Raw genomic sequence first — 21,842 nt, 5'->3', positions numbered from 1 at the left:
CCTGGCATAGAGTAGCACTCAGAAAAAGTATAGCTGTTAACTTGATTAACCGATTATTCCTTGAATACGTTAGTCACGTTTGATTAACTAAATCATGATTTATTTGAGAGTAAGTTCTGTTACTTTGTTTCTATAATCCCACAAGCATCTGTAAACCATCAACAACACCTAGTACAGTCCTAGGCACATCTTTCAAACTTAATAAGTAGCATTACAGGCTTTTAGAGTTAAAAAAAGCTCAAAGTTCATCTTAGAGTTGTAGGGAGATTTTAAAGGTGATTTAGTCTAATCCCACCAGATGCTGTGTCATCCTTACAACGTGTCCACCAAGTGTAGTGTGTGAATACTCTCTGACTGGCAAAAGGTTCTTCTTCAAAGAGACCTGAATATGTCTCCCTGTCGTGTCCACTCTTTGGCTGAATCTCTACCACTTGGGACCACACAGGCAGGTCCATTCCCTTTATCTCATGATAACCCATCAAATAACTGAAGGTGACAGTCATATTACCCCCTGAGTCATCTCTTCTACCAGTTGACAGCTCATGATAGTGCCTTAACTAGGTCTCTCCTTCCTGAACACCCTTCAGAGATGACATTGCTATTTACCTCTCAGTTGCCAAAAATTAAAAGTTGACAACATGCTCTCTTAGCAAGACTTTGAAGAAACAGGCAGTCTCATAACTTGTTAGAAGGAATGCAAAATAACTCAATCCTCACAAAGGAGACTTTGATAACAGTTAGAATTGTGTCTTCCTTTACCATCTGACCCTGCAATCCTGCTTCTAGGGATCTATTCGACAGATATATTGGCAAAATCATGAAAGAAATCTATGCACAGATTTATTCATTGCAGCACTGTTTTCATTAGCAGAAAACACGAAACAACTGAAATGTCCATCAGGAGAGGACTAGTTGATTCAACTACAGCACATCCACACAGCTAAAAATGAAGAACATCTCCATCTGGTGTTATGGAGATTGGGATATATATACATAGGTATATGTATATAGGTATACAAATATACATATACATATATAAGCACATCTTAAAGAACCCAATGGAAAGATAAACTAGTCTTAATAACTAAATCATGACTTATTTAAGAGTTTATCTTTCCATTGGGTTCTTTAAAATGATGTAACTAGAATAGTATCATTTGCAACCTCTCGGAAATTAAAGGATTAAGCAATGCCCATCAGTACCTCAGAAAACATCCCAAGACACTGACATGCCTGCTGATGAAAATACACAACAGCTCCTATCATGTAGGGGTGGGGGTGGATAATTGTGTAACTCATAGACACCCCAGGAAGGCTGGAGACTTATATCACACCCTAGAACTGTTTCTATTACCATAAAACAAAAAGACCCTGAATCTGATTAAACTTCCATATCACATCACCAATTTATAAGAAATAAAAAGAAACGTATTAAACAACAACACAGAGATAAAATCTCTGAAATCTGGACTAAGGAAAACTCTACAGGACCAGAAATCCTATTGCCTCAACAAAAGAACTGCAAAGTAACATTAAAAATGGCAGGGCAAACTCTACATTCAAGGAGACCCAAGAAACATGTCAACCAATCACAACATACCGATCTTATTTTGATTCTGATTCAAGCAATCATTTGTAAGGTAATAAAATATCTTATCTTAGTAAGTAAATACTTATTGGTTATTGATGACATTGAGAAATGAATGTTAAGTGTTTTAGGTGTGCTAATGGTATCGTGGGTTTTTTTTAATGAGTCCTTTTCTTTTAGAAATATCTACTGTAATATAGTTGAAATTATAAGAAGCCTGAAATTTGCTTCTATATAATCCAGGGGAGTGTGGAAAGTAGGAAAAGTTAAATCAAAACTGGCCATATCCTAAGAGTCTCCTCCTGAATGCCTCTTTGTTGCTCAGATGTGGCCCTCTCTCTCTGGCTAAGCCAACTTGAAAGGTGAAATCACTGCCCTCCCCCCTACGTGGGATCAGACACCCAGGGAAGTGAATCTCCCTGGCAACGTGGAATATGACTCCCGGGGAGGAATGTAGACCCGGCATCGTGGGATGGAGAACATCTTCTTGACCAAAAGGGGGATGTGAAAGGAAATGAAATAAGCTTCAGTGGCAGAGAGATTCCAAAACGAGCCGAGAGGTCACTCTGGAGGGCACTCTTACGCACACTTTAGACAACCTTTTTTAGGTTCTAAAGAATTGGGGTAGCTGGTGGTGGATACCTGAAACTATTAAACTACAACCCAGAACCCATGAATCTCGAAGACAGTTGTATAAAAATGTAGCTTATGAGGGGTGACAATGGGATTGGGAAAGCCATAAGGACCAAACTCCACTTTGTCTAGTTTATGGATGGATGTGTAGAAAAGTAGGGGAAGGAAACAAACAGACAAAGGTACCCAGTGTTCTTTTTTACTTCAATTGCTCTTTTTCACTCTAATTATTATTCTTGTTATTTTTGTGTGTGTGCTAATGAAGGTGTCGGGGATTGATTTGGGTGATGGGTGTACGGCTGTGTGATGGTACTGTAAACAATCGAAGGTACAATTTGTTTTGTGTGACTGCGTGGTGTGTGGATATGTCTCAATAAAATGATGATTAAAAAAAAAAACAAAACAAAAAAAAACTGGCCATATCTTGATAATTGTTGAAACTGGGTGATGGGTCAATTGGCTTCATTATGGTAGTCTCTCTACATTTGTATATATTTGAAATGCCTCTGACAAAATAGTTAAAAAAAAATAAAGATAATAAAAAGGGGTAGGGGTGGATAATTTTATAACTCATAGATGCCCCAGGAAGGCTGGAGACTTATATTATACCCTAGAACTGTTCCTCCAAGGATGGAATTTTCATATCCAGGCATGACCCTGAAGCCTGCCCCTGGATTTTGATGGTGCTGGCACTGTACATGTGATATTAAGCATGGCTCCCACTGCCTCAGAAGCATAACATGGCTGCAGCTGCCCCTGCCACCAGAAAACAGCTCTGCCTGTTTGCATCCTTGGCTCCTTGTTCAACTGCAGGGCCTGGTGGGTCTGGCTGGCAGAGCCAGAGACTTATGCCATCACCTGGCATCCATGGATGCTCTTTCTTTTTTTTGGGGGGGGGGGGTGTGTACTATATCTATATTCTTAGAGCACATAGCCATTACACACTGTCCTGCATGCCCTATAACAATGGTTTGGTCTTAAATCTACAGGTGAATATATATTTAATGCTCATCTTTAGCCCTTCAGCTGATCTCTCTCCATAGGCTCATGTGAACTCTATTCCTTGAGTTCTTACAAGTTCATAACCTTTTGTGGCCTTTTGCTTGAAGGTCAGTGTGGCAAGAGATAAAATATTTAGCTCAAATATTCTTTCCTTTGGTATCTTAACTATGTCAATCCATTGTCTTCTGGTAGGAAATGCTTCTGACAAAATGTCTGATGCCAACCTGGCTGCTTTTCCTTTGAGCAATGCTCTCTCCTAGAACTTTCTGTGATGATGGAAGACTTCTGTAATCACCGTTATACAATATGAAAGCCTCTAGCTACGTGTGGCTGCTGAGCACTTGAAACATGGTCAGTGCAACTGAGGAACTGGCTTTTTATTTCGTTTAATTTTAATACATTTTAAATTTAAATAGCCATACATGGCTTATGGTTACTGTATTGGACAAACAGCACAGCCTTAGAGTGAATTGATCTCTTTTCCTGGATACGCAAAAAGCCTTTTTCTTTTTCTTGAAAAATCCAATAATTTTAACACAGTAAGTCTCTTTGTTAGCCCTTCTGGGTCCATTTTTGTAGGTAGGTGGTAAGGACTTTCATTATTTTGTTTCAAGTTTGTTTGTTTTAATTTCAGGAAAATTTTCTTGAATCGTAACTTGTAATATTTGTTCGGGACATTGCTTTGGTTTTCTTCATCTGATGTTACTCTCATACATATATTGGATCTTCTTTGCCCATCTTCTATATCCATCACTGTTTCAAATCCTTTTCCCCCTCTTCTTCATTTCTTTTTGTTTAAATTATTTTTTAAGAATACTAGGGTCATGTCAAAAGCAGCCAGAATCAACCTGAATTAGCTCCCATTAGATGGGACAATTTGAGCATGAAGTTGCACCCAAAACCAGAAGGTAGAAAACTCCTCACAGAGGAGGGGGCTCATGTTCTGGTCAGCAGAGAAGAAAGGCAAGTGTCACAAGTCTTGAGTATGATTCTTGGGCTGCTTCTGAGCCATGAATCTCCAATCCAGCCTGGCAGGATGTAGGCCAACACAACAGGTCCCACCGTGGGAAGGGAGGGTCTGCGGGATGGCAGGACATAGCCTTACTTGGACAGCCATCCTTCAGAGGGAAGAAAGCACCTCAGTGTCTGCTTCTTATCCAATTTTTCACTCCTAGTATTTTATACAGAACATGGCATGTAGTAGGTACTACATAAATGCTTGTCAAATTGAACTAAACTGTAAGGGCAGGCCCATAGATTCATCCTTTTATTAAAGTCTTACTATCAGATTTGGTTCCTCATTCCTGCCTGTTGAGATCTTATTGAAGGGACATTCTATCATCCATGTTGCATTCCTGGTGCCAACCAGCTTCTTGTCACATGCAAGGCTCACAAGTGCACAGATACCAGTCTCCAGCCATGGAATATAACAGGCAGGAAGGGGTCAAGGACAAGGCATGTGTACAGCTCACCAAGAGAGGTAGCCTTCAGATTGGACCCCAAGCCATCACTCATCCTTGCCTGAGTGAGGCCCTGACTTAATTAGAACTCCATCCAATTATAAACTAACAACAATCACAGCTCAACATACTGAGAACCCACTCGGCACTAGGCTGAATGCTTTAGATGAGTTAGCTTGCTCCATCGTCAATATACTCCTATGAACCAGAAGTGGAGCAAAGGTTTAACAATACATTCTCTGAAATCACACCTCCTAGGTTGAAATCCCAGTTATCCCATTAACCACCCCTTGGACTGGTTATGTACATGGACAAGTATTTAACCTCTAGGTTCTGAATTTCCTCTTCTGTGGGAGGAAAGTACTGGCTGTACTGACCTCATATGGTGGTTGTGAGACAAATAACATTATATGTGCAGTGAACTTAGGTATTTAGCAAGGCTCTGGCAGGTAATATGCACCCAAGACATAGTAGATATTATTTTTATCTTTACTCTACAGGTGGAGGAAAATGGAGGGTCAGAGATATGAAGCAATTTGCCAAGGACTGACAACTAGTAACTGGTGAGGCCCATGCTCCTGACTTCTTCTCTCTCCACCTGGTCCACCAGTAGACTGTGAGTGGTTTTAGCATCTGTCCTGGTGAAATACAGATAAGCTTTGTATTTTGTATTACCTTGCCCACCTATATTTAAAACCTGGCCCGAGAAAGGCACACCAGCACAGGAAAGTAAGAAGGAAATGTCAGAGAACATTCCTTCTTGGCTATTCATCTTTTCCCTCCATCTAAATGGTGAGACCTGGATGTCAGAGCAGGAGAGTTAGCAGAAAAAAGAAGTGGTCATAATAAGGAGTGAATGAGTAGAACACAGAAGGGAATGAATTAACAAACGGGCAATTAGTCTGGAAACTGCAAAACTGTCCATGGTCAGGTCCGTGGTGATGCTGGCATAGACATGACTTCCGTTCCCATGGACATCCTGGGAACTTTCTCCTCTGCTCTTAAGGAATTCTGACCGCTCCCTGACACATCAGAAATTATAACCAAGCATAAAACATGCTTTTTTTTTTTTTTTTTTTTTTTTAATCTAAGCAACAACTATCTCTGCTGTAAAATCATGACAGGAAGGGAAATGACTTTACCCAGGGACCTTGGCTATAAAATCCAGGGGAACAGCCAACTCTACCCACTTCTGTCACCGGCTCCCATTTCTGCGAAGTCCTCTGGCTATGTCAAAGGACCCAAAAGCCTCTCCCCATGATAGCTCCTCAGAGCTGGGCCTCTCACCCCCATCCTGGAGCCACACCGCTGTCCCCACTGTCCCCACTGTCCCCACTCCCAGACCAGACCCAGGGTGAGGCAGGGGGTTTGTAAGCAGCCAAAAGCTGCAAGTCTCCTGCCTTCCCCCACATGATGCTGAAGACCACCTGCAGACCCTAAGGGGGTGGGTGTCTTTATGCCCATTTTACAGATGAGAATACTGAGGCTCGTGGAGATTAACCTGCTAAGAGGCTCAGATTCAGTGAGTGGCAGAAGTCAGATCCCATACCTAGTCTGACAGCAAAGCTTGAGCACCATCTCTACAGGGTCAGCCCTGGAACGCTTCAGTGGGAGTACCCCAGCCCTGTAAGGCAGCTTTTCTGCCCTCCCCCCCAAGGGACTGTTTATACAGTTCAGGGAAAATATTGTTCACCTGAAGCACTGGTACTCTGCAAAAGCAAATCTGTGGGTACCCATCAGGGCTCATGGGTGCAAACAACAGAAACCCAGCTCTGGCTACCAGGGAGCTCAGGACTGACAGGAAGACAGGAGAGCCAGGCTCAGGAAACGGGCAGCAGCTGAGGGAGGCTGGGAGCAGAAAACCTGGCCTGGGTCAGGTCCGTCCCTGGAGTACCACAGATAAGGGCCCCTGGAGCCCTGCTGCCCCTCCCAGGGATGGACATGGGGTTGCTGCTGACACCTCTGGGCTCCACCATGGGGAATGGAGTCTGCACTGTCCCTTCACCACAATGTCACCCACTTAAGATTCTGAGCCTGGGTGGGTGGGTCCTTTAGTCCAAGGAATGACACTGGGCAGCATAATGGGGCCTTACCCCCAAACGACAAGGGGGCACAGGGGCTGGGCAATCCCCTCCCGCCCCTGCCCTCCTAATAACAAATACCCCTGCAGCAATTCAGAGATAAAAGGGAAGACTAGATGGCATGGGATAGAGATGTTTAGAGAAGCAGTGCACTGTGAGGGCTGGAGGAATTCAGGAAGGCTTCCTGGAAGAGGTGCACTTGACATTGAGCTTTGAGCAGGGAGAGGATGTTATGCTCTGTCCATGGCTGACCTGGCCTGGGGAGTCCCAGGAACCTGGTGGGTGGTCCGGAGAGTGCCCAGTGCCTTCTTGTCCTGTGATATCATGATTCTCATGGCCACCAGAGAGCTAGACACACCCATCCACCCCCAGCTCTCTGGCAGCCAGCCCAGCTTTACTGGCTCCATTTTCCTGGTGAAGGTACGAGGAGAGCTGGTAGGTGGGCAGGCCCGTCTGGCTGATTCCCACCCTCCTCGCCCTCAGCTGGGGCCTCCTGGCCCGTTACAAAAGCAGCAGCTCCCCCTTGCATGCCACTCCTGCTTGATGCTTTCCCAGGAACGTTCGCAGCGTTCCTGCCAACCCTACAAGGCAGCAGGGGTCATGGGTTACGCCCCCTCTTGGGGAGTCGAGGAGCCGAGGCCAAGGGTACCTGCTTCAAGGGTGGGAGTTGCCCTTGACTCAGCTCTCGCCCCCGTCCGGCCGGGCAGCTCTCTCCATCCCCGTGACCCTCAGGGGAGGTGACCGGGAGGGGCAGGGTGGGGAACGGATCCCATTAAGCTGTGTCCATCCACACCTCGCCCTGGCCCGGAACACAATGGCCTGGAGTGCAGAGGGCTTGCTTGTCTGGGGAGAACAATGGGTATTGACGGCCCAGGCAGCCGCCGCTGGCAGGCTCTGGCAGCGGTTTGGTTTGGGGTTTTGGGGTGGTTCTGGCTTGGAGGCCGTAGCCCAGTTTCTCATCCTTTGTGCCTGAGGACTCAGGAGCAGCTCAACAGCCCAAGGCCTGTGCTGTCCCCACCGTCCCTGCTCCTCCCGGGGGTGACTGGCGTTGAGGCGCTGGCTGGGTCCCCACTTACCCGGCCCCTGCTAAGAAGGGGACACTCTGGGCTCAGACCTCCCGGTCCTGGGTCCGTACACTGGACACACCCTTAATTCTAGAGAAGGCAGCATCCGGGCTCTCTGTCTGTCCATGTGTCTGTCTCACACACACACAGACCCTACAAGGACATACCTCTCACCGTCACCATGACTTCACTGGTCTGGGGGTCAGCCTCCAGTGCCTGGCCCGTCACACCCCCTCTCCACCTTCTGCATCCCCAGCTGTGAAACAAGGAGACTGGGCGCCATCTTTTCTGCACCTCGGCCATCCCCTGGCCCCTGCCCGCCTCTTGCTGCGGCCACCTCTGTGCCCCGTGGTGACCAGCTCCGTGGCCCTGCCACCCAACAGTCAGGACCATCCCCTCGCACCTGCATGCTGAAATGGGGGCAAACCTCAGAGCAGTGGGAGGTGGGAGCAGGGGGTGCCTTCCTCTTCTCCCTCAGGAGGAGTGACCCTGAGCCCCAGTCTGTGCAGCTTCTTGGAGCTCAGGCCCAGAAGGTGGAACCACATCCCATCACCCCCACTGACCACCACTCCACTGCCCTGGGCCATGCTCCTATATAGGCCACAGGTTCTGCATTTTGGGTGAATGCAGGATGAGGCAATGGTTTGGGGACTTCTCAGGCCTCTTTTGTGATTCATGAAGAGTGTTCTTTTAAGAAGCAAACATCCAGAACCAGGTCTCATTCACCTCCCACACAGCGTGGCCTGCCTCCTTTTTCCACCAGGAATTGAATCTCTCCAAACTTAATTCCTTGCAGGGTTGTTCCAAGGATTAAATGAAGCAATGCTTATAGTGTACTCTGCTCAGGGCCTGTAACCAGTAGGTGCTCAATAATTTAAGGGGAAAAGAAAGAACCAGAGGCTTGGATAGAGATCAGTGGAGCTGTGCCTGGAAGCAGTGTCCCTGGGAAACGTCCAGCCACCTTGGGAGACCTTGTTCTCTCTGTGGCCCGTGATGGCAGAGGGAACCCTATGCACCCAGAATGACACACGGCCACCCCAACCTCGCCTCCGTCCTCCCCAAGCACTGGGATCCAGCATTGGCAGGGCTGGGTACAGCACACCCCGGGTCATGAGCCCAGAATTGGAGCCAAGATCCCGGCAGGTGCTCAAGATCAACAAGCGTCAGGTTTCCTGGTTGAGATCATGCACGTACAACATGCTCCCTCTTCCTGGAGTGGGGGACAGCCCCGGAACCCAGTGCTCATGCTTCTCTGGCACCCTGATGCCCTCCCGTCCCTCCATCCTTGGTTTCTCCCACAGCTGCCTCAGCTTATCCACCTGAACAAACGGAGTGTGGCTTGCAGGCAACTCTCATGGCAGCAGAGCCCACGTCAGCTTCACCAGCCCCAGAGATAACCATCAGTTTGTCCACTCAGTGCGCCCAGAGCCAGCTTCTAAATGTGGCGTCACACAGACCCCATCATCTTGGCTGCTCCAGGGCTCAAGGCAGGGCTGGGAGCCATGGGGAGGTGAGAGGCTGACAGTGAAGGAGGCTTGGGGATGGACTGCCTGCTCTCCAGGTGGCACAGTCTGGCCAGGCTGTCACACCAGCAGTGCCCCTGGCTGTCAGGCTGGACCTGGAGCTCCAGTCTCTAGCCCCTTGCTGCTTGCTGAGTCAGCTACAAATTCTGCTCTGCCAACACAAGGCTTCCCAGGATGTGTTTCTGGCCCTCCACTTGCCCTGAGGACCACACATCCCTGGGGGCCTTTGGCATCAAAGCTACAGTTTAGCACATTCTCAGGGGCATGCTTCTCTCACCACCCATGGTCTTTCCACAGAGCTGCCAACACCCAAGCTTGCCCTCTACAGTCTACCCTCTACGAGTCACCAGAAGGATGGTTCTAGAACATAATTCACATTGGGTTGATTCTTTGCTCAAACCACTGTGTGCCTCCCCAAGCTTTCAGATAAAACCTGCAGGCACAACACCCACTGCCTTCCACGGCCTATTGCCCTCCCACAGCCCAGCCTCACCTGCCACCTCCCCTTCCCCACCCCCATGCTGTAGAGTTCCCCAAAGGCTGTGCTGTGTCGTCTCACCATGGGTCTCAGCACATCCTGTTTCTTCTGACCAGGATACTCTTCTCTTCTTTGACAGATGAACACTTACTTATCCTTCAAGACTCAGGTTGCATCCTTAGGAAACCTTCCCCATGCCTTCAGGTGGGGCTGGGTACCTTCCTCTTGGCCCCAAAGAACTTGAGCTCCTTTCTGTCCTATTATCCCATCATCTGTTTGCTCTTCTCATTTCATCTATTGATGGAGCTCTTTAAAGGTAGTCTACACGTCTCTTTCAACCCCAGTGGGCCCAGCAAAGTGCCCAGAACATAGATCTCAAAAACTGTTTGTGAGATGAAGAGGTAGATGGATGGATGGATGAATATATGGATGAAGAGGGGAATAGATGGGCAGGTAGATGAATGAATAAAGGATGAATACCTAAAAACTGAAAAAGTTCCTAAATTCTCTTACATCCTCCATAATCAATAAACACCTTACAAATAATTTAAACTGAATTGAGAAGTTCTCACCAGAGCTATAGTTTGTCCTTGGATTGCTAACTTCCTCCTCTTCATTCATGAAACCAGCATTTACTACAGCCTCCTGGGTGCCCAGTGTCATGCCAGGCCCAAAGGAAGTGATGCCCAATAGTGGGAAGCCAGGGCCCTGCCTGCAGAAAACTGGTGCAACCACAGAAACAGATAAGACACATCTGGGAGTGACTCGTGAGAACCAGTCAGCCCTCCACTGAATAGGTGCATGGGAGTGGGGAGGTCAGAGGGAGTCACAGAGGGTCACTCAGAGCTTCTCTGTGTGTCTTTTAATACTCTGAATTCTTCCCAGTTCCAACTTCAAAGCTGTTTAACTGTACATACCTTTACATGTGACCCAAAACTTTGTATCAGACTCTCTAGGCCTGGTTCTAACATTAAACTATATCTTAACCTTATTCTAGAGGCTAAATCTAGACCTGATGCTGACCAGGACACTAACCCTAACTAGGACCCAATCTCTACACCCAATCTCTACACACATGAGAGGGCTCAAGAAACCTTTATACAGCAAGTAGCTACACCGAACACAGAAACCCTGAGACCTAACAGCAGAGCCCCAAAATGTATGAAGCAAACACTGACAGATTTGACAGATTTGAAGGGAGAGATATTATGGTTCTTCGCTAATGATAAGAAACTTTAGTACACCACTTTCAGTAATGGATAGAATGTCTAGACAGACAACCAACAAGGAAATAGAGGAACTGAGCAGTACTATGAACAAACTGGACCTAACGGGCATATATAGAACACTTCACCCAACAGCACCAGAATCTAGTGCACACTGTCACTCTCTAGGATAGACCATATGTTGGGTCACAAAACAATTCTCAATAAATTTTAAAAGATTTAAAACTTGCAAAAGTATCTTCTCCAACCATGATGGAATGAAGCTAGAAATGAATGACAAGAGAGTACTGGAAAGTTCACAAATAGTTGGAAATTAAACAATACGCTCTGAAACAATGAATGGATGAAAGAAGAAATCACATGGGAAATTAGAAAATAGTTAGAGAGGAATGAAAACAAGAACCCAACATAGCAAACTGTATTGCAGCAAAGGCTGTACTCAGAGGGAAGTTTATAGCTGTAAATGCTTACATTAAAATGAAGAATGATCTCAAATCAGTAACCTAACCTCACACCTGCAGAAACTAAAAGGAGAGTAAATTAATCCAAAGTGAGCAGAAAGAAGGAAATAATAAAGATTAGAGTGGAGGTAAATGAAATAGAGAATAGAAAAACAATGGCTAGAATCATCAAAAACAAGTTAGTTCTTGGAAAAGATCAATAACATTGACAAACTTTCAGCTAGACTGATAAAGAAATAACAGTCTAATACAAAAATCAAAAATGAAAAGGAGGACATTATTACTGATCTTATAGAAATAAAAAGGATTATGCACAATTGTAGCCAACAAATGAAATAATCTAGATGAAGTAGACAAATTCCCAGAAACGTACAAATCACCTCACCTGACACAAGAACAAACAGAAGAGCTTATTAAACCAATAAGACATAAAGAGATTGATTGAATCAGTGACCAAAAGCCCCCCCCCCCCCCAAAAAAAGTCCAGGAACAAATGGCTGGACCAAATGAATTCACCTATTTGGTGAATTTTACCAAACATTCCAAGAAGGATCAAAACCAACCCTTCTCAAACTCTTCCAAAAAAATTGAAGAGAAGGAACACTTCCTAACTCATTCTATGAGGCCAGCATGACCCTAGTACCAAAGTTAGATAAAGACATGGGAAAGAGAATTATAGACCAATATCCTTTATAAATATAAATGCAAAAGTCTTCAACAAAATATCAGCAAACTAAATCCATCTGTTCAAATGGGATTTATCCCAGGAATGCAAGGATGGTTCAACATAAGAAAATCAATCAATGTAATACACTACATTAACAATATGAAAGTTTAAAAAAACCTCATGATCATCTCAGTTAATGCAGAAAAGGCAATTGGCAAAATCCAGTACCTTTTCTCAATTAAAAAAACATTTAGAACACTAAGAATAGAAGGGAACTTCCTCAACATAATAAAGAGCATATATGAAGAAACCCACAGCTAACAACATACTCAGTGGTGAAATACTGAAAGCTATCTCCCTAAGATCAAGAACAAGACAAGATGTCTGCTATCACCATCACTATTCAACATTGTATTAGGAGTACTAGCCATAAAAATTAGGCAACAAAAAGAAATAAAATGCTTCTACATTGGAAAGAAAGAAGTAAAACTATCCCTATTTGCAGATGACATGATCCTATATGCATAAAATCCTGAAGAATCTACAAGAAAGCTGCTAGAGCAAATTGATGAATCCAACAAAGTATTGGGGCATGCAATCAAGACACAGAAATCAGTGGTGTTTTTAAACACCAGCAAAGAACAATACAAAAATGAAATCAATAAAACAATTCCATTTAACAACAGCAACTAAAAGAATAAAATATCTAGGAATAAATTTAATAAAGGATGTAAAGGACTTATACTCAAAAAAGTCCAAATCATTACTAGAGGAAATTAAAGAATTCCTAAATAAATGAAAAGGCATCTCATGCTCATGGATTGGAAGACTTAATATTGTTAAGATGTAAATACTACCAAAGCTATTCACAGATTAATACAATCCCTACCAAAATTCTAATAGTCTTCTTTGTAGAAATGGAAAAACTAATCATCATATTCATATGGAATGGCAAGGGGCCCTGAATAGGCAAAACCATTGTCATTGTAGTGATTTGAAGCTGTATGTACCCAGAAAAACATGTTCTTAAATCTAATCCATTCCTGTGGGTGTAAACCCACTGAAAGTAGGATATTTTGATGAGGCTACTGCAGTTAAGGTCTGGCCTCATTCAGGATGGGACTTAAACCTATTTCTGGAGTCCTTTATAAATGGAATGAATACAGTGGGAGAGGAAGAAAGCCTCCAGGAGACGCTGCCATGTGCATAGGAGCCAAGGACCGCTGGCAGCTAGTCTTTGGGAAAAAAGCATCACCTCAATGACGCCTTGACTTGGATATTTTCATGGCCTCAAAACTGTAAGCTATAAATTACCATTGTTTAAGCCAACCTATTTCATGGTATTTGCTTTGAACAGCCTAGGAAACCAAAACAACCCTCTTGAAAAAGAATAACAAAGTTGGAAGTCCCAATTTCAAAACTCATTACAAGGTTACAGTAACCAAAAGAGTATGGTGCTAGCACAAGGGTCGATATATTGACCGATGGAATTGAATTGAGAGTTCAGAAATAGACCATCACATTATAGCCAACTGATTTTTGACAAAGCTGCCAAGTCCACTCAATCAGGAAAGAATAGTCTCTTCAATAAATGGTGCTTGCAAAACTGGATAGCCACATGTAAAAGAATGAAAGTGGACCACATCAAATACAAAAAAGTAACCCAATATGGATCAAAGACCTAAATATAAGAACCAAAACTATAAAACTCCTGGGAGAAAACATAAGGAAACATCTCCATGACCTTGTGTTAGGCAATGGTTTCTTAGACTTTACACCAAAAACATGAGCTACAAAAGAGAAAGTAGATAAATGAGATTTCCATCAAAAGTAAAAACTTTTGTGCATCAAAAGACGTTAACAAGGAAATGAAAGGACATTCACTGCAAGTTTACAGAATGGGAGAAAATATTTGGAAACCATATATCTGATAAAGGTTTAATATCAGGAATATATAAAGAGATCCTCTAACTCAGCAACAGAAAGACAAACAACCCAATTTTAAAAATGGGCCAAGGAAGAGGATTGTTGGAAGATGGCGGAACAGGAAGCTCCAGGAATCAGTCCCTCCCCCAGTACGACTATTAATTCAGGCAGGAACTGTATGAATCAACTATTTCAAAGCTCTGGAGCCCAGTAGAACACTGCACAGCTTCCAGGGAAGAGTGGGAGAAAGAGTCAGTTAAATCATGGTGCCAAAATTAAAATACATGAAAAGTAATGATAAACATATGGTTTTGCAAATACAACATACAAAGATATAATTTGTAACAAGTACCAAAAATAGTGGAGAATGGAGGGGTATAGGAACAGTGAATGCTTTTGAAGTCAAGCAGGTATCAAATCAAATATGATTGTTATATATTTAGGATGTTAAATTTTAACCCATGGTAACCACAAAGAAAATACATGAGTAATATGTCCAGATAGAAATGAGAAGGGACTTCATATGGTACAATACAAAATATCAAATAAATATGAAATTAGGTGTCAATGGAAGAATTGAGGGTCAAAAAAAGGTATGAGTTAAAAAGACAAAAGAGCAAAATGGCAGAAGAAAGTCCTGCATTATCAGTGGTGGCTTTAAATGTAAATGGATCAAACTCTCCAGCCAAAAGGCAGAGATTGGTAGAATGGATTAAAAAAAAAAAAAAGTATGATCCAAATATATGCTGTTTACAAGAGATGTACCTTAAATTCAAAGACATACTTGTTTGAAAATGAAAGGACTGAAAAAATATATACCATGCAAGTAGTAACCAAAAGAGAGCTAGCATTGCTATGCAAATATCAGACAAAATAGACTTAGTCAAAAGCTGTTATGATGTTATGAGGGGCAAAAATGGTCATTATGTACTGATAAAGGGATCAATTCAACAAGAAAAGGTAACAATTTTAAACATATATGCACCAAACAGCACAGCCCCAAAATATATGAAGAAATACTGACAGAAATAGACAGATCTGTATTAATAGCAGGAGACTTTAATATACCTCTTTCAATAATGCATAGAACATCTTGACAGAAGAACAATAAAGACAGGGAGAGGGTAGAGGACAGGGAGTTAAAGCTTAAAATGTACAGAGTTTCTATTTGGGGTGTTGGGAAAGTTTTGGTAATGGCTGGTGGCGATGGTAGCACATTATGAAGGTAATTAACAGCACTGAATTATATATTTGAATGTGCTTAAAAGAGGAAATGTTAGGTTATAAATGTGTTTCTAGAATAAAAAAATTAATCCAAGGGACTGCACAACGAGTCCTAAATTAAACCATGGACTGTAGTTAATAGTACAGAAATGTGCTTTCATCAGTTGTAAGAGATGTACCACACCAATGCAAAGTGTTAATATTTGGGTGCTACTTAGGAACCCTGTGTTTTATGCATGATTTTTCTGTAAAACCATAACTTCTCTAATTAAAAAAAAAAGAACAATAAGGGGGTTTATTTCTGTCATACACACACACATACACACAATAGGCCAAGGACTTAGATACTTTTCCAAAGAAGATATTCAAATGGCCAATGAGCACGTGAAAAGATGCTCAACATCATTAGCCATTAGGGAAATGCCAAACAAAACCACAGTTAGATACCACCTCATACCCACTAAAATGGCTACTATTTTAAAAAGTGGAAAAGAACAAATGTTGGCAAGGATGCAGAGAAAGGGGGACTTTTGTACATTTTTATTGGGAATGTAAAATGATGCAGCTGCTGTGGAAAACAGTTTGGCAGTTCCTCAAAAATTAAACATAGAACTACCATATAACCTGACAATCCCGCTTGCAGGTATATACCAAAAATAATTGAAAGGAGGGACTTGGGCAGATATTTGTACATCAGTGTTCATAACAGCATTATTGTCAATAGCCAAAAGGTGGAAGCAACCATGAACAGATGAGTGGATAAACAAAACATGGTATATACAGACAGTGGAATATTGTTCAGCTGTGAAAATTAGTGAAGTTCCGATATATGAGACAACATGGATGAACCTTGAAGAAATCATGCTGAGTGACACAAAGAAACAGAGGTTGTATGATTCTACGTATATGGAATAACTAGAATATGCAAATTCAAAGCAACAGAAAGTAGAGTACAGGTTACCTGGGGCTCAGGGGAAGGAGGAGGGGGTGTTAATTCATAACGGATGCATCATTTCTGTTTGGGGTTTTGGGAAAGTTCTGGTAATGGATGGTGGTGATAGTAGCACAGCACTGTAGATGTGAAATTCCACTGAATTTTATGTTTGGGAGTGGTTGAGAGGAGAAATTTTATGTTGTACATATGTTTCCAAAATTAAAAAATAGAGAGAGACTAAAGAGACAGTGGCAATTAAACGTAATACAGGATCCTGGACTAGGTCTAATAATACAGGAGAAAAATGCCCAAAAGGACATTATTGGGACATATGAAAAAAATTGGAATAAAGGCTGTAGGCTTTATAGCAATGTTAAATTTCTTGAGCTTGATAATTGTACTTTAGATAGTTACTTAAGTGAATATCCTTGTTCTTAGGATGTGTACATGGAAGTATTAATAACAACAACAAAGTTAAAAAAAATAAAAGAAAAATGAAGCCCTCAGAGAAAGAGAAACACCTTGGGAAATGCAAAGCAGATTGAAAGAGCAGTTCCACTGTAGAAAAGCCTCCTCCAGTCCCCAACCACAGCCCAAGACCCTGGGCCAAGACTCAGTTGTCCCAAGAGAAGCATCCATTTGCCCAAGGATACCAGGGAAGGAACAACTCGACCCTATTCCCTGGATGCCCCTTCCCTTTCTAAGCCTTAGTAAGACGTAAATGCTTAGAGGCCGGTCTGCTTCCCTCATTTTTAACTCTTTGTTGGGGGTACTTTACCAGGGATCTCAGGTGCCTAAAACTCCTCCTCCAGGCAGGTGTCCTGCTCAGCTTTCAAAATGCGGGAGGAACAGGTCAAGGTCTTAGGCCCCTCAGAGCTACCCCTGGCTTCCCCAGGAATGAGTGCTTCGGGTCCTAATGCCAGCCCTTTGACCTCTCAGCCAGCAACACCCCTCACCTCCTCCGCCTGAGCACATCCACCCACCTTTTCCCCTCACCCAGGCCCGCCTCTTCCACGAAGCTTTCCGGGGATGGTCCTGCTCCTCCTCTAAGCTCCCTTCTCACAACCTCTCAAACCCCACCCCTTCCCAAGACGCTGACAGCCGGATCTGCCTTCCATCGCCTCTCTCACAAGCCTCCCCAGGTAGACTGTAAGCTGCTTGTGGGCAGAACCCAAGACCTTGCATGGAGCCCAGGAGGCTGCTGGGCTGGAGAACCTGTTCCTCCCCCACGTCACCTGCACTGATTAGTTGAGGTTTTCCTCATTGCCTTCAAAGTCATGGCCCAGCTGCTCCTGACCAGCTCCCTGGTGCCTGGTCCCCAGGCAGCTGTGCCCCCGAGGGAGATCTCAGAAAGTCGGCCTGTGTCTTCTGCCTCCAGGCCCCTGGAGGCTCTGGGAGCTCCCTTTAAGCCAGTTAGGTGGATTTGGGAGCTTGCATCCAAGTATCAGGCTGGACTCCCAGAAGCATTTATTATGCAGCACCCTGGGGATGCATAGAGAGTGGTGGAGGGAAGGGAGCAGAGTCAGGTGGAAGGAGCAGCTGGGCTGCGAAGCAGGCTCAGTGGCAGCCTTAGTAACCGCACAGGCAACTCTGGAGCTGGGACAGCCCTGCAGAGACTTTCCAAGCGTGAGCCTCGATATCTGTGCATTGTTGCTGGACGAGGTCTCTTGCACATGGCAGGTAAGGATGCCCTCCTACGGAAAGTGCCCTTTGCCTAGGCAATGTGCAGAGAGGCTGAGGGCCAGTGGCCGACTACCTCCCAGCAGCGGGGACTGAACCCTTCAGTCCTGAAGTGGACTGGGATGGCACCACCCAACCACCCCACAGTCCCTGACAGCTGGAAGCCCTATGGCTAGTAGGACGAGCCTGGCTTTGGAGGCAGCCCCAACTCTCCTGTAGCTTAACCCTGGGCTAGTGGCTCCACCTCTTCAAATCTTGCAGGCGTTGGTGCTCTTAATGAGTGCGGGCTTCCTGGAGGAGGTGTCGCCTGAGCTGAGTTGTGAAGGGAAGTGGGAGGTAAGGGTTGTTCCAGGCAGAGGAGGGTACCTATGGTCCCAGAGGGTCCAGGTGCATCACCAGAGCAGAGTGGCTCAGTGGGGCTGGAGTGGACAGTGGAGAAGGGTTGCAAGTGAGACTGTAGGGTGAACAGAGGCCAGATCACGGAGGACTGGAGGGCCAGGCTAGGGGAGGCTGTCCTCACCGGGCCCTCAGGATCCATGTGCTTCATCCTCATCATAATGGCTCCCGTCCATACGGGGCTGACAATGGGTTAGAGCCCTTCTGAGCAGTTTACCTGTATTAGCTTATTTAACCTTCCCAAGGGAGAACTATTAACACCCCCATTTTATACAGTGAGAAAACTGTGGCACAGAGAGGCTGAGACAGTTGTTAAGGGTCACACAGCTAGGAGGTGGCAGGGTAAGTGTCCCCACCCTGTCTGGCCCCATAGTGTCTGCCCCTCACCCTGGCACTGTTCATCACAGAACACACCTTTGGGGGGCCCAGGGCTGGGATCTGAGCTGCCGGGCACTGTTCTCTCACCACCCTGATTCTGCTTGACCCTCCAGCAGGCTCTCTCCTCTGTCAGCCAGGTGGAGACAACAGCCAACCCACACTCCAACCCAGGGCCTCTACCGCAAAGGCAGCTTGTCTTCCAGGGACGACGCAGCTGATGCCAAGCCCCGGGGGATGGGCCGTGGGCCAGGGACATGGTTTGGCCCCAGATCATCACAGGGCAATTTGCAACACCTTCAAACCTCCTGGAGCTGCCAAGAGAGGCAGGTGAGGTACAGGCCTGCGGGAGGATGGCCGGGTGCCATGCTACTCGTGGGGGATGAGGGAAGAGCGCAGCAGGAGCGGGGGGCAAGGAGGTGGGCGCTGCAGCCAGACCCCCCTGGCCAACATGCCTACATTCTTTCCCATGCTGGGCATTGCCAGGCCCCCCATCCAGACAGCAGTGCTGTCTGCGAGCTCCTTTGGCACCCCAGGTGGGCATCCCGCTGCAGCCCCTGCCTCACCTTAGCTTTGGTAATTGCATCAGCATTGGTGTCCCCAACCCCAACTGGAGCAAGGACAGATCACAGCCTGCCTTGAACACCCATCAACTCTTGGCATGAGTGGGCTCATTGACAAGGGTCACCTGCCTTTGAGCAGAGGCTCAGGGTCATAACTGGATGGTCCGAGGCTTTGTGTAAGACAACGAATACTTCCTGAGGGTCTGCTATGAGCTAAGCACTGTCTCGTGGGGTTCTCCCCCTTCTGGCTTCTGCAAACACTGACTGCACACCTATTAGATGCCGTGCATCCTGCCAAGAGGCTCTCACAGTCAAGCAAGGGCCTACTTTACAGACTGGGATGATACACACCTGGAAGCTGATGGAACTTACACAGCCCTTTAAGTGACTGCGGCAGGGCTGGACACAGAGCCCGCTTTGTGCAGAACAGAACCATCTCAGTGAACTCCCTCCACAGCCCTCCAAAGTATGCATTGTCTTTCCCGCTTTACAGAAGATGAAACTGGTGCTCAGAGAGGTTGATCAACTTGTCCAAGGTCACACAGCCAGACACAGTGGGATTCAAACCCAGTTCCAAATAACTCCAATCCGTGTGCCCTCCGCCTGGGAGTGTCACGGCAGGCTGAGAGGTGGGCCCTTCTGGGCAGCCGGAGCAGGAAGCCGCGGTGGGGAGGTCCATGCGGAAGAAGCAGGCCTTCTAAGGAGCAGAGGTGACTCACCGGGAGCCGGCACAGGATTACAAAACCGGCTGGCCCGTGCCAGGCATTCACTTTCCCTCCATTTCTTCCATTCCTACCCTGCCCGTCCACTCCCTGTTCCTTGGGCTGTATGAGTACACTCTGTTCTCACTGAACTTCTTACTGAACAAGCAACTCGATTCTTCTTCCTTGGGGCTCTGGGCCACGCCCTGGTGCAGGACCCAGCAGAGGCTGGCTCAAGGGCATTGCTGAGCCCGGCGTTCCCAGCTGGCCGATCTGCAGGGCCAGCTGCAGGGCCTTCACAGACAAGTTCAACCCTGGCCTCAGCCCCGGGCCTTTGTGGTTCCTGCTCTGCCACCTCCTCTCCGCCACCCCTCAGATGCACTCAGCACGGAAGCCAGCTCCGCACCCCCAGGCCTGGCCCTGCTGTCCCCCATCCCACCTGCTGGCCTGGCTTCATGGGGCTGACAACAGGAGTTCCTCAAACTAACCGCGACTGGGTAATAATATCTGAGCAAGCTTCTAATGTTGATCACTGAATTGAAGTTATGCTAAAGAATGCCCCTGTTTTTAGAAATCCTCCCTGAAGTATTGGGAGGTAGAAGAGCATCATGTCTGCAATTAACTCTGACATGTTTTAGAGAAAAATTATACATACATATAGACTTACATATGCATATAACAATATAGATACATGCATATGAACACAAATATGCACACATACATATACATACACAAATATTTATGTATGGAGTTGGGGGAGAGGTTGGAGGGCACATAAGTAAATTTAGTAAAATGTTTAACCTTTGGGGGAATCTGAGTGAAGGGTCTTGGAAATTCTTTGCACTATTTTTGCAACTTTTCTGTAAGTTTGAGTTCTTTTTTTAAGCGCAGAAAATCAGAGGAAGTTGGTGGTTTTTCGAAACCACTAAACTTAAGCCTCCTCTCCAGAAAGCCCTCCTGACCCTTGCAGCTGGGTAAGGGTATCTTTTGGGCACAGCCCTGCCCCAGCCCCCTGCCCCTCCACCTCACCTCACCCTTCCTGTCCCCTGTCACGCTTCATTTTAGTGGTGTGTTTCCCACATTGGACAGGGAGCACCTCTGGGGCAGGCCCGGTGCCTAATTCACGTCTACACAGTGAATTACACAACGAAGGGCACAGATCTTCAAATCAGAGTTCTCAGTGAAGTGGATGTGTCTCCAGTTCTGTGCTCAGGACCCTGGGAAGTACTTTATAAAGATATGATGTCTCCCCATCTTCAGGGAGTTCACCATCAGACAGGGAAATCAGACATGTGCATGTTGAATAATGAGCAAACAAGCAACGTGAACGGGCACATCTCACGGGGGGCTCGTCCCTGCCCCCGACCCCAGAACTGCCCTGAGCCACCTGGCTGCCCTCCCCCAGACCCTGGCCCAGTGGCCACTGGCCCCTGTGAACCTGATGACGCCCTGGGAATTGGAGAGGAGACCCACAGAGAGGCAGCTGAGCAAGCAGGACCAAGGGTGGGTCTGGCAGGGGCTCTGTGCCAGATAGAATCATGGCCGGCAGGAGCCATGCACGGCCGCAGGAGCTGGCTGGGGGAGAGACCGAGACTTGTCACCCTTCCCTTCCATCTCTGCCCTTTAGTGGGTGCCTATACCTGTCTGGGCTCTGCCAGGTACCCTTGACACAGCAATGAATGAATGAAACAAAGCCCTCCCCCCATGGAGCTGACATCCTGCTGGAGGTGAGAGTCACCCCCAAATAACCGCATGGCTCTACCTGTATCTGGTCCTCTTTGGTATTACAAAGCAGAATAAATCAGGGACAGAGAGTGCTGGGTGGGAGGGGTTCTCCACAAAGTGATGGGGAAGCCCACT

Source organism: Choloepus didactylus, chromosome 9 (genome assembly GCF_015220235.1).
Source record: "Choloepus didactylus isolate mChoDid1 chromosome 9, mChoDid1.pri, whole genome shotgun sequence".
Taxonomy (NCBI): Eukaryota; Metazoa; Chordata; class Mammalia; order Pilosa; family Megalonychidae; genus Choloepus; species Choloepus didactylus.
This window is presented reverse-complemented; position numbering follows the sequence as displayed.